This window comes from Malurus melanocephalus, unplaced genomic scaffold, assembly GCF_030028575.1.
Source record: "Malurus melanocephalus ecotype Western Australia unplaced genomic scaffold, MMel_1.1 scaffold_100, whole genome shotgun sequence".
In the NCBI taxonomy this organism is placed as follows: domain Eukaryota; kingdom Metazoa; phylum Chordata; class Aves; order Passeriformes; family Maluridae; genus Malurus; species Malurus melanocephalus.
Genome location: NW_026623332.1, coordinates 884,344 through 902,402, shown reverse-complemented (window position 1 = coordinate 902,402; position 18,059 = coordinate 884,344). Strand labels below are relative to the sequence as shown.

Below are 18,059 nucleotides of genomic sequence, written 5' to 3'. Positions count from 1 at the left end.
TTGAGAAAGACTTTTCATTTCTTCCAAATGCTCTTCTGCTGCTGTGTTTSGGACTAACACAGTAAAACTACATAGGCTTTTCATTCCAAGGTTTCTCCAAGGTTTCCATCCTGCAATGACCACTTGAAATAAAAGTATCAGGAAAAACCCCTCATGACACATATGTAAGTCTGTTTGGTCTGCTGACTCATATTTTCTCCACATGCAAAAGAGCGGACTGACCACACACAGAGATCTCATGTGAACATTGTGCCTTGGATCTGTAACCAGCAATGTTTGCAGTTTGTTTAAGTTTTTTACAAGAGGACCCATTGAAAGGCTCTGACATCACTTGTTTCAAGTAGGACACAATGYATCCTAGTTGTTTCCTCTTAATCCTAACAATTCATCATCCTCTGCATCCAATGATTAAGATCTGCCAAGCACATGGAACAGCAAACCTGTACTTACTGGTGTCCTGATTTTGGCTGGGATGGAGTTAATCTTCTTCTCAGTAGCTGGTATGGTGCTGAGTTTTGGATTCAGCATGAGAATAATGTTAATAACACACAAATGTTTTCGTTGTTGCGAAGTGGTGCTTATCCAAATCAAGGGYTTTTCAAGTATCTTAAGCTCTGACAGCAGGTGCACAAGAAGCCGTGAAGGAGCATGGCCAGGACAGCTGATTGAACTGGGCAAAGGGATATTCCATACCATGGAACATCATTCTCTGWATATGAACTGGAGGAGTCTGCTCCTGAAGGACTGCACCCCATGGAAAGGACCCGTGCTAGAGCAGTTAATGAAGAACTGCAGCCTGTGGGAAGGACTCATGCTGGAGAAGCTTGGGAAAGATGTCACCTGCTGGAGGAACCCCAAGCTGAGGAAGAGTTTGAGCAGTCAGGCCCCGAGGAAAAAGGAGCAGCAGAAAAAGTGTGTGATGAACTGACCACAGCCCCATTCACTGCCCCCCTTGCACTGCTGGATGGGGAGGAGGCAGAGAAAATTAGGAGTGAAGTTAATTCCAGGAAGAAAAGAAGGGTGGGGGAAAGGTATTCTAAGACTTGGGTTTACCTTTTCATGACCCTGACCAGATTTGATCTCCCCCTGTTCAATCTGTTTTGCCCACAACAGTGAATGCTAAGTGATCTCTCCCTGCCCTTATCCCCACCCACGATCCTTTCGTTCTGTTCTCTCTCCCCCGTTCACCTGAGGAGGGGAGAGACAGAGCAGCTTTGGTGGGCACCTGACTTCCAGCCAGGGTTAAGCCAACACACTCAGTTGAGCACATTTGCAAACTTTTAGCTGACATGGTTAACTGAGAGTTAAAAAATCACCTGCACTAGCTAAGGAAGGCAATGAAGTGCTGATGTGAATATTGAAGTGGAAATCTTATTGTCCCATCTGTCAGYCGTAAAAACAAACAAGCCAACTCTAGCACTGCCTTACCCTGAAGAACAGAAGAGACTCATTTCCTTGTATTCTACTTGTACCCATTAATAGCCTATATTCTTTTAAGGCTGTCATTTCTTTGASGAAAAATCAGCTTTGAGCTTAGTCCTTTTACACGTACCAGTGTAGCTGCTCTGACAAGAGCTACCAGGCAGTGAGTTCATCTGCTACTGACTCTGAAATAGGTCACTAACCATTGCTCCAGCTAAATCAAAGCAGACCCCTCCACAAGTGTCGCAGCAGTCGGGGCCCACAGCTGGAGTGCTGAAGCCTGGAGCTTTTCATGTCCCATCCCAGAGCAGTGAGATGTGGCAGGAAAACCTTTGGGCTGTACAACACAGGAGAGGAGGCTTTGCYCCAGTGCCTGGTGCTACTGGAACTGGTCTCATATCAGGACCTCTGGCCAAAGACAGAAAGCCAGACAGCTGGTGCCACAAACACATCACTGCAATTAAAACATGCAGCAGCTCAGACTTGCAATTTCTCTAGCTGACTTCAAGCCTACCTTATACATAGGATGCTACTGCTACTTGCTAATAATAGGCAATAACCAGATGCCAGAGCAAGAAACTGTCAAGTTTAAATATTGAGCAAGTATTTTACATTTTTTGAGGAAGTTTTAAAGTCAGCATCAAAAGTCAATAATGCCTGCTGGTGCAAGCCAGTGCTGTGATCAGACTGCAGACTAAACCCAAGGCGGTGTCAAGCAGAATGTAAAATGAAGGGTCTGCAAGAGAGGCAGCACATCAGAAATATGCCTGTATTTGAAGTTTCCTGACAGTATTAAGCAAACTCAAATTCAAAAATTAGTCTTCCAAAACTCATGCCCTTAAGAACTTGTTTAATATTTGCAGTCTGGTGCCTTTTTCATTGATTTAAAGAGAAAATGTTTGCTGCTTTCTTTCTGAGGAATGCAGTCCGTGTGGAGCATGGTTTGCCATGTTTGAAAGTGACAGATTTGGCCACAAAACAAGAAACTCACTTTCACTGCAGTGCTCCCTCCAATTCTCTGTCTTCATGCCCAATACTGATGAAYGGACATTAGAATGCTTTAAGAAAGCATTGGAAATGCCAGTTCCACGCCATCATATCAGTTACCTTAAAAAGTACATAGTGGGAGAGTTCAAYACCTCACCCCAGGGGGAGGGATTTTTAGGGATTCCATCCATCCAGAATACACCAACAGTCTTCTTGGGAGCAAACTGCTGTAATAATTTGTACATGAAAGGTATGCTTTTTACATATCAAAGTGAACTACAGTTTTAGTCAGCTTGGCTTTAGTCTACATTATAATGTACATAAAGAAATATATGTCTTATGCCCAAATTTCAAAGAAAAATACAAAGATTCCACAATCTTCATTCACTTTCAGGAAACATTTGCCCCCTGCACTCCAAAAGGCTTGGCACCAASTGCACATGCATTTCTTCTAAGAATAACACTAGTACATACACTGTGACTTGAGGGAAGATGATTTTTTCAGTGGCAGTGTGTGCCAAAAAAGTGGCAGTGGGGTTTTGGTGAATTTGCTTCCAGCTCTGATCTGGCAGAGCCATGGCTGGTTAGAATTTAAGCATATGGCCATAGTCCAAGGGAGAAAAAAGGAAACATGGGTTTGTGCAGATTTGGGGGAAGTGGTTGACTGTACAGATCTTAAAAGATCAGGAAAACATTAAAATAATTTTTTTCACAATATGTATTTTCAGTATTTTTCTGTAGAAACAGAAGCAAGTRGGTTTAGAGACAGATGCTAAAAGAAAATAAATTCTATAAAAACCTAAATTATTTCTAAATTTGCCTAGAGGTACTACTGAGGTCATTGCTACTTCAGTAATATTAACCATCTCACAAAAGCTGGAGAGCATGGTGAAACTGAGTAACGTCCCAAAGTGAGAGATTAACTRTGTGAATTAACAGTACAAATTAATTATTTTAAATACCTTGTGTAAAAAGCTGATTGAGAACTGCTGATAAGAATTTTCAGTAAGCTGTAAAGTAGTGAATAAAATTTATTTTTCAGCACTTATTGTGACTTGCAAGCAAACACTGTTCTTACCCRAAGAGGTCTATATTTAGTTAGCAACAGCCCTTCTGAAGATCAAAACTATTCTTTATCCCTGGCAGTCCAAAGGGCGAGAGGCAAAATATATGAATAATACAACATTTAATCAGAGTTCATACAATAGTCATTACTCTGCCTTTATATACAGCTACACACCAAGCGTTCAAGAGGTACCTTTCATCATCTGAGCTGTCAAACACTTCCTCCCTACTCACCAGCCAAAACAAGAGCCTTTCCCAGGTTTCAGTCTCATATAAGATCAGGAACAGCTGCATGAAAACACACTACAGAAAAGCATGTTACATAAAAATTACAATTTGGCTTTACTTCTTTGGCARTAATTCCACATATCAGGGTATGAGATTTTTCTTTAGTCTTTTTTCATTAACACACATACAGACTTCTACATCTGTACGCATACAAATCTTCCTCTGTTTCACTCCAAATGCTCTTAAATGCTGGTTTCTTAGGTAAAATGTGCCACATTCACGAAGCTCCCAGTTACTACTTTTCAAATGAAAGATGAGCATTCTTATTCCATCAGAAAAGTTTCTCTCCTCTTTATATATAACATCTTGGGGGAATTTAGTCAAGTCCAAGGAAAAGGCTGAGGTTGAAATATGAGTGGGACTGGGGCGGGGGTGGAGAAAAAGAGGAGGCAGGGCAGTGCTAGAAAACATAGCATGYAACAAATTCCCTCTTGTTTTGATTACAGCATGTACAATGCCACCCAGGATGCTTCCTAGAAACAGCATAYTTGAAACCAGATATTTATTACAGCATAGCAGGGATATCCAGAAGAAATTATGAATCAGTTATTCTCTTTCAGATAATAGCACATTCACAGCCTGCAGAAGTTCCCCACTTAACACAGGACTAAGGGCAACATGAAGTTGCCAAGCACAAGAGARTCATTATTGGTGATGCTGCAGTAAAATCAGCCACAAAGTTCTTAGGGAATGTTTCTCTATTTGGACATAAGGTAGGGCTGGTAAAACAGACACTTGAGGAGTGTGCTTGGCATTGAGGCAGCTGATCACGTCTGCAGTTATTTACACTGCAGTGTTCACATGAACACAGAGGACTTTTAAAGCTGGTTTTGAGACTTGTCTTTGGCATCAGCCACTAGTCCTATTCCTCCCTTTAGAAAACATATACATTTTTCAAACAGGGGCATGAATTTGAAGTGAGAAACACTCCTCATGAAAAATAAAAAATAAAATTGGCATCACGAAAGTACTATACTCAAACAAAAGGTAARAAAAGACTCCACAAAATCCCCACATCAGAGAACACAGTAACAGGTTCACCATGTAACAGCACACCATGAAATTGCTGCAGAGGCACTCTGAAATGAAAACGTGCAATACCTTGAGGGCATTACTACTGTGTGTTTAAAACAGCTCCATTGACAGTTGTGTCCTCTCAGGTTCTCATGATCGAGACTACAGCAGACCAAAAAGAATGTTCTTTCAGTGTCCACCAGAGAACCGATCATCTAAGTCTCTTTTCACATGCAAGAGATTCAAATGTGTGACTTCAATATCTTAGACTATAGGATCAGCCTTATGAAGGAAAACGCTGAATTTTTACTTCAAGTCACTGATCAAAAATGTCGAAGTGGACACATGCAGCCATTGGTCATGATCTGGATTGCTGAACAACATCCAAAAAAGCTTACTTTCTCAATGAAATGAAACTTCCATACTCAGGTGCAGCAGAGAATTTAAAGAGAAACAAATTTTAATAGAAGTTAAAAGAAGCTTAACTCCTTTCTAAAAGCTCAAAGCCCTTTCCTCAAACTTACTCAGCTCCTACCAAAWGTACTCATGGTAGGTTTTAAACAGCTCCCTTTTCACACTTATAAGCCAAATAAAAASTATAAGTGGTCACTGTTCCCTTAACACAGGATCATAAATTTGGGGCAAAAGGAAGGCTATATAGACCCTGCTTTAGATGGAAGGATCTTTGCTTCTCACGTCACAAAATCATGTGCAGTTGAAGGGGTCCCCATGTATTTATACAATGCTGGAAATCAACCTTTTTAGAAGTGACCAGCCAGTCTGGACACTGAGCATGATGCAGTGTAAAGAAAGACTTCATGTTCAAAACCAAGCTTCTGTAAAGCCAGACCTCTTTGTGATGTCAAAAGTGACAGAAAATCAAAYGCTGATGAGCTGGACTCTCCAGAACCAGCGTGTAGTTCAATAGTACAGCCCAACAGTAAAAACATTTACAGCTCCTCCTGTAAACCCCATGATAAGCTGCATGAAACAGATGGAAATTTAACTGAAAAATACATGTTCATAGCGGTTAGACCCTTAAAAAAGAAATCAGATAGAAATGTTTTTAAGTCTACTTTAATGGCATCCATGTAAGCTTCAATAAAAACTCCAAACCTCTTAACTTTGAGATGATATTATATTAGCTTTCATGTCCTTAGTTTTGYATCTGCAATRTATAAAYATCAAGTGACTGATATTTTGATCARAGATATGAAGAGGAAAGRCACTTCAAAACAGCACACAATTCTTCAGTGGCTGCACCAGCCCACGTCAGTGTGCTAGTCATCCATTTACAGCCTCAAAAGTGACAAAAACTGCAACTAAGAGCTTTGTTTTCCATCAATAGCTTGCATTTCAAAAATTCTAATGGCAAATTCCCATATTAACCAAATCTCTTTGTCCAGTAAACATTTCCTCATTTTTTGTTAAAYAAAAAAAATCTGCTGAGCTAACATACAGTTGCCTGCTGGGCTTCCCCAAGGAAAACCAGAAAGGCAGCAAAATACTCAGGAAAGGCTGCATTGGCATTTTYCTCCACCACCCCACCTCCCATGATAAAAGCTTGCTACAAAGCAACTGATGCATGAATGAGAAATGTCCAAAGCCCAAATCTATTTAAATGCTAGACAGGAGAGATTATGATCCTGAAAGAATTGCAGAAGACCCTGAACTTCAGGGGAACAAGCTCAGTTTKTTCAGGGACCTGATCTGCAGGATCCCATGGGAGAGTCCCCTGTAGGGCTGAGATGCCCAGGAGACCTCACTGATCTCAGTGTCCACATCAGGACAGCAGGGTGGCTGCAAGGAGTGTCAGCTGGAGGAGCACAAACCCTCAGGGAAGAGCAGGGAGGAGGAGGAGGTGAGAAGATGCTGACCTGACTGACAGCAACACAGGAACACTGCCTGAGCACCAGGGRAGAGGAGGCCAAAACTCAGCTGGAAGCTGCCACAGGACAGGAGGTGCCTCTACATCAACAACAAATGAAGGACCAAACCAAACAGGGACTGGTAACTTAAGAAAAAACAAGAAGGAAATTCTGGGGAATCACAGGACAGACAGCTTTATTCCAAACCTTGGGAAGAAAACAGAGCAGAACATCCTTGACTCTATTTCCGGGAACACGAAGGACAAAAACACCTTTGCAAATGGCAAGGAAAATTTCCCAAAGGCAAAATCAACCTATGACGAAGGCACTGGCTCTGTGGATGAGGGCAGTGCAGCAGACACCTTTTCCCTGACTTTAGCAGAAGGTTGGGAAAAAGAACAACTAGGACTATAGTGGGCATAAACAGACCAAATGATTCTCAATAATGCTTTCAGATGATAAGGCTGAATATTAAAACTGTTTCCATGAAACTTCCTCAGAGAGCATCTACTTTCTGCAGTAAAAAACACAGACTTGAGCAAAGCTGATTATTGAAATACAAGGATTTCTTTGCTTCATCCTAATGTTCTGGGTTTCRCTTAGGGTATATGTATAATTATACTTTCAATTTAGATGAAGATTTGTAAAACAAAACAAACCCTATGCCTTTAACTGTTTTCAAGGTGYTTTTTCACACCAGAGCTTGTCCCCAACAAAGTGCATCCTCAGTTACAGACAGCAGACCAATTGTGCCACATATTTCACTCTTATGTAAAACATACATATGGACAGAGATATGAATACATCTCTGTATATATATGAATACAATTATTTTTTAAAGAAACTGCAGGAAGAGACATACTTTTCTTCAGAAAGATAATTTCTTTGAATGTCCTTCTTTATCGGTGATGTCATTTCAGCCCTTGACAAGATCACACACATTTCTATTTCAGTTAGTTTGGGTTCAGTGCCACACTTGCTCTAGAGCTTTACAGAATAAGACATAAAAATATCAGTCAATTTGCAGTTTGTCTTTATATGGCATAGTTTTTCCCATGGTGATTCTTCAGACAATCTCACTAGAACAAAGAAAGTAGCATGCAGTTTTAAAGTAGCATGACTTTTAAAATAAGTAACATGAATAACTCTTCTACTCTCTAAACGGTAAATAGGTTTTCTGTGGCACGATGAGGGTGGGGGAGGGCAGAAATGCATCACTGCAAATGATGAACATCTATTTCTCTTCCTCATGCTTAAAAGAATTTAGTATCACTACCTAGGTCCAACACAGAATTTAAAGTGCAATTCTTAAAATCACAGATGGGTGGAGAACTACAACCACAGTAGCAAGCAACAGATTTCCCCACAGAGAGCAGCATGGGCAAAGCTTTATCAGCAGTACCACCATTCACTGCACCAACAGATGTCAGTGCTCAAAGGCACTGTGAGGAAAGTAACAGCAGAGTTAAAGGCTGGGTCTGCATCTGCATGTGTCTATCAGTGAATAGTAAAATTACTATCTCCTCAAGCACTACACTTTGAAAGCAAAATGGCTTTCTTTTTTAACTTGGTGTTCTTTTACATGAGCTACTTCCTATTTCCTTGGAAGAAAGCAGTCGCTGAACAAAAGAAATTTCAAAAGGCAGAGATTTATATTAAGCAGTGAACTAAGCGAAAGAAAAGTCCTTTTTTAAAAATAGCCTCACAGTGGTCTGAATACTAATTAAAGAAGCMAGCCACATTGATCAAATGCAATTTTATTGCAATGTTTTAAAAGCAGATACTGACTTTTAATAAATAATTGAAAAAGAGAGTTTATGTTGCCAAGCAATAAGATCACCCCTACACAAGTGAGATGATGTAAAAWTCTGGAAAGAAAGTATCAGACATTCTTTTCTTTCTACTTTATTCATATGAAAAATGCATAGTACTGCCTCCACCCTAAACGTTAACATTACACATCTTCACATGAAAAGTGCAAAGCTGCATACTTTTACATCAAAACTGCAACTTCTGTTTCTGCCCAGCATCAGAGAAAGAACTTGATTCTGCTAAAAGTATTTTGGAGATGCACACRAAGTCTTATAACAGCCAGATGTTCCACAGTCATCAACTCATTCAYTGCACAGAACCATTTTGGTCCTTTGCTCAGTATTGCCTATCTTGTCTTCTGATTTTCACCTATTTTCTCACCTGATTAGAGATTTGCCCTTAAAAGAAGGGGCCCAAGTTTCACGTAAGTCAGAGTCCATTCACTTATTGTATTCCTAAAACAATTTAAAAGCCAAGGTACATATAGTTCCGAGAAGGAGTAGGAAGACAAATGAAAATAGATTTTACACTTGTAGTTACCCTTGCATAGGTGACTGCATATCTCAGTGTTCCCACAAGGGTTGTGAATGTTTAACTTTAACAGTTATAAGAATGTAGCAGCAGKTTATGTGCTCATCCAATCTGTYTGAAAAGCTTTTAAAGTCAGAGGCRTCAGAATGAGCAATACCTGTATMTCCATAAACACCAGCTATAAAATCCAACCAGTTTACTGTGGAGAGTTACAGCATGTTGCCATATCATTTCATACAAGCCTTTCTTGGTTACAASAGAGTTCACACTGAAGATTTCAAGATGCAACAAAGACAAACTAGAAGGTTTATTGCACTACATGCYWTTCTTCATTACAGSACTGGAACACAGCACTCAAGTGTTGCTTCWAAGTTAACAGCTAGTGACCTAAACACAGAGTCTCAGGTTAAGCCTCACCCTGCAATAAAAAAATGGCATTTAGCAGCAGTTCAATGGTAAACCAAAGCTGCTCATGAGCATTCATGAATCACACGCCAAAACTCAGGTTTAAAGTAACCCTGATGAGCTGACATGCCCAGGCTGGAGACCTGCAGCACAGGTGGGAACAAAGACACCTTCACCCAGCACACAGCAAAAAATCCTCGATTAGCATGGAGCACCCAAACAGGAACCAGGTATTCGAGTTCTGCTCTGAAACCTGTCACTCTGTGCGACCCTGTGCGAGTCAATGGACTGCTCTCAGCTCCAGGAAACCCAGCTGCTTCCYCTCAACACCAAAGCCTTCTGGACTGTGCAGMRAGGCTGCCAAGCACAGCGATACGASCAYGGCTTAACCACAACTCTGTACGAGGTTTCATTTACTCTGGTCTGGGGAAGCATGCGCTYCATTACTCACCAATTATGTTTTCATAACAGACTTGCAGACACGATTACAAAGAGTCATGGAAAACAGAAAAACAGAAGATGCCTCTCAGAAGTGTGCACACATTCTTTGTATCACATGCTTAAAAAAGCTCAAACAACTCAGTGAAAAAAAAACAACAAAAACAACCCAACAAAAACCAAACAACTAAAAAATGTTTTGGATAAAGAAGATTTGCACACAAAAGGAACCAGTATATTGAGCATCTGGTACGTTGCACATATTGCTTAATTTATAGCCCCCCCCCTAATTACTTTCCTTACTTGTATAATGACATTTCTATAAATAACTTAGAAGGAGACCGCAAAATCCTTCTCAATTGAATATCTAAAACATGCTTTACACATCTGAATAGTAGTTTGTTACCAAAAAGACAATCAACCAGAGTGTCTCATCATCTCCTTACCACCTCAGGTGGCAATTCATGGCCAGAGTAAGTGCTGCACTGCTAAAACAGAGCAAACACTGAATGAAAGCCACTTCCTAAAGTACTACTCTCACTGTGCCAAATAAGTTAGGAAGACAATTTGTTGTTTGTAAATAAAGGAAATACTTACCAAGATATTATCTTTAACATGAAAAGCTCAGAAATTTACTCTTGTGCTGTCTCCCTAAACTAGGAAAAAAAMCACCCCAACCTAATCAAAGAGGAAGTTAACGCACCCAGCAATCCTAAGAGCAGTATGTTTCAGACAACTTTATGAAAAGGTCTGTCCAACCAAYAGTCACACAGGTCCTCCTGCAAGGACATTATTAATTTTCCACAAGAAGAGCTGTCTCCTATCTTTCCATGACTTCCTTTTCATAAATCCTATGATTTCATTAACATTCAAAGAAGGTATCAAAGTCTACCACTCTTATTTGCTCCCTGAACGAGATAAGATGGTTTTGGGTCTTAACAGTAGATTTTAATAAACAGGTGGAATGTTTTCTGCTTAGTTTGCCCAGAACTACAGCCTTAAGCAACTGTACTCACCAACATTATGATTTACTCTATTTCTTTATATTAATTGGCTGCCATAGGCTGCTACAGTAGCATTGCATACAAAAATCATCACCATGAGAATATAACTTTTGCCAAAGTACAGGAGACATTCCATTTTAAGCTTTAACTTACATCTTTACATTACCTTATTTAGTTCTCATGAAGAGTCATGTGTGTCTGGAATTTACATTTTGCCATCACAGAAAGGTAAGGAATTAATCATGTGCTTTTTTGGGGTTTTTTGGTTTTTTTTTGGTTTTTTTTTTTTTTTTTTTTTTTTTTTTTTTTGTGAAAGCCAGATGTTTTCCATTGAATTTTTAAAGCCTTTTCATTTTCCCCACATTTCTGAGGATCTGGTTACATAGGACATTCAGTTAGTTCTCATAAATTTACCTCTTGAGGATGCAGACCAAGTTTGAAGATGGGAAAATTATATATTCTTCTTAGCACAGAGAAAACAGGTGTAAGGCTGTAAAACCATGACCCAGCAACTGGGAACACACCCTATTGCAGTCAGATGTGTACACAGTCACACACAAACACCCCCCCAACTCATGATCAAAGTTCAAATCAGACAGGCATTTTACTGCAAGTCATTTGACTGAATGGAGGCTACGATATTCTTTTTTTTTTATTTGTTTTTTAAAGGAAAGGAAGGAAGGAAGGAAGGAAAGAAAGAAAGAAAGAAAGAAAGAAAGAAAGAAAGAAAGAAGGAAGGAAGGAAAGAAAGAAAGAAAGAAAGAAAGAAAGAAAGAAAGAAAGAAAAGAGAGAAAGAAAGAAAGAAAGAAAGAAAGAAAGAAAGAAAGAAAGAAAGAAAGAAAGAAAGAAAGAAAAGAGAGAAAGAAAGGCAGCTAAAACAGCACACCTGAAACAATGTCCTTCCTTATAAAGACTTTTGGGGCTCTCAGCAGAAAGAACATTAATTTGGCAAACATTTACCCTATTTCATGGCTCCCTACCCTGACAGGTCAGAAACCCAGCAAAAGTAGGGGTAGCTTCATGTCTGGTTGGCAGGTTGAGCTTGCTCTCCATAGGTTCTGTCAAGTGCCAAATACAAGATGATGCTTTGTAGAGTCACTGAATCATACTCAGTAACTCAGCTGAAGCTTCTCTGCATCTGGTGGTGCCATTAACCCTAAACAAGCACGTTACCTCATTGTTTTGTGACATTTTGGATATCACAAGACAACCCTGGCCACTTCCAGCTTACCATCATATGTGATTCCTGTCTTTAGGCACTYCATTTACCTCCTTAGTGACTTTTATAAAACCATTATTTTTTCTTTTTAAAAAGAACTGCAATAAACAGTATTTATCATGAAGGAAAGCACTACCAAATACTTAAAAAGAACTAGCAAATACAAAATACTGACAATTACAAGTAGATAAATATAGCTTTGGGTGGAAAATCTTCATTTTAAGCTCTGACAAACTGTAATGACAACTATAAGATATCAGCATTAAGGTCACAAGATACTTCAGGCAAACTTCTTTCAAAATGCATTGACTGCATCATCAGCATGTTGGCAGAAATCACCACACTGCTTACTCACTACATGTCAACTCTTTTCCTTTCACTGAATCATGTTTTGCAAGAAATGTACCATGAGGGAATGTGGCTTTTTCTGTTTGAAACCCAAACCACTCAATACTTAAACTGCTGCATTTTAACTCTTCCCTCTCCTATGAAGATCCTCACAACCTTCCTCTCAGTCAAAGCACTCACAATTTTGGTCTACAGCAGCTGGGGTTTCAGTATATCCTGCCTCTGTGTTTCCTTTCTCCTTTACTGTTATGAGAAAAAGGGTTAGGAGGTAAGTCCCCTGAAGGGAAAACGCTTCATTCTGCTAGAGAAGGTWATATCAGCAGATAGAACCTCAGCTCTGTGAAATTCTCATTGCAGAGATTTGGTTTTAATGGAGGAGTTAGGAAAGAAGATCAGACACCAGCTGCTAAGACACGGCTACTCAGAGAAGCTTCATACCTTTCATCCATCTGTTCCCTCACCACAAGTCAAAACTAGGACCAAGCCAACCCTTTCATTAAGRCCTTTAACTCACCAGGTTGACAGAAAATTAAGCAGAAATCTATCCAGGATTTTTGCTYTTGACAGTTTTCTTCTGGTTTACTGAGCTGAAGCAGCTTATGGAGTGACACAGTGGAAGCCACACTAAGTAGATTGTGGCTGAAAGCAGCCAAAAGTGGTATGATGAGACTTCTTCTCTTTCAACAGCAAGAAGTGTTAGTGAGCTCACCTTGTCATGTAAACATCCTCAAAAGGAAATAAAACTCTGTCCAGCCTGGCACTGGACTTTCCTGAGCAGCAGCACCAGGATATCAAGCAGTAGGAAAGCAAGTGGTAGAAGCATGCAGCAAGATACATGGGGCCAGCTGCTCTTCCACAGCAGTGAGTGACCATCAGTAATTTTGCCATCACTCCTTGTTAATGAAGAGATCTGATTATGTCTAAGGATTTTATGTCAAGTGCATATTAGGTCTCTGATGAGTACTTTACTCCCATGCTCATGGGCTTTCTTTCCTCAAGATATTGCTGAATATCCCTGAAACATGACTGAGACTTCCAGCTAAACTGCACAAAAGYCACCATAGAAAACAATTAAACAAAATGAAAACGGCGGAATTAGGAAGCTTCAGAATTCACACTGCCAATGCCACCTGAATTCAGTTCTTTACAGAAAGATAGGGGGAAAGTGCAGAATCTGCTTTGCTGTCTTGCAGCCACTACCCTGTTGAGCTCAAAGGACTGGTGTTTCAATTCCCCTCTTGTACCTAGATAACTGCAACAGTAGAAGGCTGTGTGAGCGTTTGGTGCACTGCATGACCACGYTCCTCAGACATTGATTCCAGTTTACCAAGGAGGCTTTTATCCTGAAAACATGTCCAAACAGCTCTGATCAATAATGTGAACAGTTTCCAAGCTAGTTACCTTGTTTAGGAACAGCACAGCTGCATTAGTATGGTGCTCCACCAACACTGAGAGCCTGCTGTTCTGCAGGATTAATTAGTCTGGGCAGAGCACCGCACTAATGTGATTATATAGCTTCTAGTACCTGAGCTAGCTCATTCATCGTTTCTATTCCTTTGCTCAGAAATAAAAAGAGCTCGGGTTTTGCTATTTTCTTAACACCTCAATAATTCCAGCGCTTTTTTTTTTCTTGGAAGAGAGAGGAATGAGACTTGGAGAAGACTCAAAATCAGATTCTCCTAATTAAAAGAATGCATCTCCTGCCTTCATAGCCTCTCTCCACCATTACCATCCTCTTATAATCACTTCTTTTGCTTCTATCAACTACCTGGGCACCTGCAATCCTTCCCTTCRCATCAGAAACAATGATGTCCAGCCACAACCAACAAGAGAGAGACTGGAAGAAATTGCACTTGAGTGGAATGGAATCATCACTGCCCCCGACTCCCCTTTTCTTCCAGTTAGGGAACAGGAGGAGCCACTTCCTCAAAAGAGGGACTCCTCAAAGCAGTGAGGGGAAAAGAAAGAATACAAACCACAACCTCCTCATTCACAGTCTGGGGCTCCTGTCAGCACACAGAAACAGAGACCAGTGTGAGGTATTCCAGGGACCAAGTCACAGGAGCACCAATGGAACTGCCCAAGAACTCAAGTTCTGGCCAAATCCAAGTGTGCTGGTGTGCTCCAAGTGCACCTCTTTGCTCGAGCCTCCCTGAAGCATCCTGCATGAGGATCATGCTCAGAGCAGGCAACATTGGGCCATCCAGTACAAAAATAAGCAGCCACAAGCAGCTGACAGCTGAACAGCAGGAAGTACCRGGGAAAACCCCACTGCTGGCAGTACTGCTCCTTCTTCCGAGTTCACCTGCAACACATCAACAGAAGAGAAACAGAGGACAATCCCGGCAGCCATGAGGATCTCTGGTCTTTGGTCCATGTCCCGTACCTGCACAGACACACCTGCACACAGCCAGGCCCCACAGCCGTGACACAGCTCCCACACACAGACCTCGAGAGCAACCACACCATTCTGACAGACTGAAAAGCAGCAATAGCAACAGGATCTCCACTTCTTCATGTCTCCACAAGTCTTTTACTTGCTCAATAAACATCTAGCATTTCTTTTTTTGTCGTATTATGTTGGTTTAAATACTAAAAAAGGTTCAAGAACCTTTATATTTCCCTCTTGTTTAACTTTTACCCTGTTCTTTTTTTTCAATGTAAAAGGGCATGTAGAAAAAGTGGTTAAAATTTCTATAACAAAACTTGGCTAAGAAATGYTGTAAAGTCACAACAGTTCATTGCTTTGTGATTGCAAATGATATTGTACTGGCTGGACTTCTAAACAGGAGTGTCAACATAAAATTTAAAACAGTAAATGAAGATAATATCTCTTAGGTATCTCCCCTCTCAGCTTTATGTCTGCTTGTTGATGGGACTGAGCTTTTCCACCACAGAAATAAAGGGATGAACAACTTTTTGGCATTCTTTTCCTTTACTGTAACTTGCTTTCTTCTGTCAAAAAAMCCCACAAGAGTAGTTTCAAATTTTGAGTTCTAGATATATGGTACAAATCATACAATGCAGACACAAATTCCAGGCTCAAAAGAATATGAAAGCAGAAAGATTCTTTATGTTTGCATCCCCAGCACGCAACCAACAGGCACAAAGAGAGGACCTTTCAGGGATAATTCTGGTTTCTGTGTATGTACAGCAGAGGACAAAAGTTCATACTTACAGAGATACTATTTTAAACTAYTTGAAGTTTTAAAACTAAACTAAAAAGACTGCAGATTAGAAATCCAGCTTGATACTAAGGTAACAACATTAAAAAGTGGACTAAAGCGTGCAAAAAGACAGACAAAAGCAACAAAAAGGCCAATACATGAAATGATGTGGAGAAAGTTAGCACAGAACAGAAAYAGTGTTTTATTGTCAATGGAAATGGAAAAAACGTATTCTTTAAAAGAGACAAAAAGCAAACCAGGCAAAGTACTGCACAATACTGCAAAAAATGCTAAAGCAATTAAGTAACAAAGATGTTAAGGTCACATACTGAATTAGGAGGAAAAGAAACTCCCAGAAACAACACACAGTATCGAGGACTTAAACTGGTATGTGAAGGAAAATAAGGATCTGGAAACTAAGTTCATCCTCTGTGTCATCTCCTATGCTTAAACAGCMCAAACTCTGGTTTGGGGGGCTGCTGTGAAACTGGTGCTCTGTGTAGAAGTGGAGGAGAGAGAAGATGGAAGGGAAAGGGAGGAAGAAACTGACGAGATCCTGACCATATGTACACATACAGGGATACACAAACACACAAACACGTGCACACATACACATGCTTATCAACACATAATAAAAGATAACTTGAACTAGCTGACACACCGTGGAACCAACAAGACAGCAGTGTACTTCTGTTATCTTCTTCCTCCTCTTTATTTCCTTGTTGCAGTCTACTATACCACAGAACCAGATACATCAGGACTGGAGCCTCATTACTCCTAAATACCTCTACAGTATGGCAGTTCCACATAACTGGAAAAAGAGTTTGCTGGTATTTCTAACTTTCCATATGCCTCAGGGAGGCTGTGTGACCAAACAAGAGGACAACATAAACTATGCACACTTCAAGATGTGGTCAGTATCGTGCACTTCTGGGAGTTTCTCTCTTCAAAATACCTTTGCCTTAGTACTCACTGCTTATGACTTAGAACTGTGCTACACCATTTGCTGAAATAATTCAAGAGACACAAGGACTCCAGAGCACAGAACACAACTTGATGTTTGTGAGAGCTTATTATCTGACGCTCTGTGTGATACCACAGCTCACTTTTCAGACCACTCTGTACAAAGGCACCATAAAAAGAAAAAATTTTAAATACAGCTAATGAGGTTTCACAAGCACCGAAATATTCCGTAGTAAGTCTCATTCCTATCTCATTTCCATCACCACAGAACAGGAAATATATACTACTAATTAATTCATAAACCCTAATCTCTGCAGGCAGCTGAAATTGTCAGTTCGATAAATAAACCAGCCAGCACTGATGGGAAGTTGAACCGTATTATCAAGGAAATTCTTCTTCTGACAGAGGACCCTGTCAAGCTCTGCCTCCGACAGTACTACCCAGACACAGGTTGGAGAATTTCTCTAAGGAAGGATTTAAACCGGTACCTGAACCCGAGAAGCAGGACCGAAACAAAAAGGTTGAAGCAATCTGTCAAAGCACACACATCTCTGACCGCTTCACCGCTGTAACCTACACTGAGTGTATTCCGCTAAATGCCCTCAACTCTTTAGACAGTCGGCGGAATAGTGAACCGCACGAACCCGAGAGAGACCGCGACACCTCTGGAGCGCTGCTCCCCGCACTCGCCCGGCACCGGACAGCCCCGGGCAGCTCCTCCGCCAAMAGTGCGGCACGGGCAGGGCTCCGTGCCCCGCCGGTCCCGCACCCCGCGGGGCACCCGACGCTCACCGGCAGAGCCCGGGATGTCCCACGGGGAGCGCACGCGGACCCGCGCCGCTCTTCCTCCCCGGTGTCACCGTCCCCAGCTCTCGGCTCCCCGAGGCGACCCACAGCCTGCCAACCCTCGCCGGGCTTTGCTTCCTCCCCAGGTTTCSGTGCAACAGCTGGGGGAACGCGGCAAGGGAGGGAGGGAGRGAGGCRCAGCCGGCACGGAGCCCGMGAGGGAACGCATCGCGGGCTGCGAGGATGCAACCGCGGGCGACACCGCCGACCGGGGCGGCAGCTGCCGAGCGACAGCCGGCCAGAAAGACCCCTTCCCGCAGGGAGGAGGCAGCAGGAGGGGTCCGGGGTCCCCCCACGCCGCCGCCAGCCACGGCAGCGACCTGTTGCCCCGCGCGGGGGAGTCGAGGCGCATCCCCGGGAGCCGGATTGACAGCCGCCACTACCCACCTCTTTGATTTTCTCCCTCCTCTGCCGGACTTCGGGGTCTGCCGGCTCCTGCCCCACGGCGCCCACGGGCTGGCGGAAGAGGCGCTGGGGCAACCCGGGGGCGCCMGCCTCCTTCCTGCCGCGGGCGTCCTGGAGAAGTTTCTCCTTGTCCTGGCGGATGTCTCTGCGGATCTCCTCGGGCAGCTTCTGCAGCGTCTCCTTGGCCTCCCGCAGAGCCCGCTCGTGGTCCGCGCGGATCCGCTCCAGGCTGCCCGCCCCGCCCGCGGCCGCCGCCGCCGCCGCCACCGCCGGGCC

General features: G+C 42.0%; 1 protein-coding gene across 1 annotated transcript in view; it reads right to left on the bottom strand.

Moving 5' to 3' along the window:
- Nucleotides 1-18,053, bottom strand: part of MAN1A1 (mannosidase alpha class 1A member 1) — a 133,599-nt gene extending 115,546 nt beyond the window's left edge. Inside the window, exon 1 of the mRNA XM_057368977.1 lies at nucleotides 17,766-18,053. The gene's annotated coding sequence lies outside the window, so the exon portion shown is untranslated. The remainder of the gene's footprint in view (nucleotides 1-17,765) is intronic.
- Nucleotides 18,054-18,059: the final 6 nt, after the last annotated feature.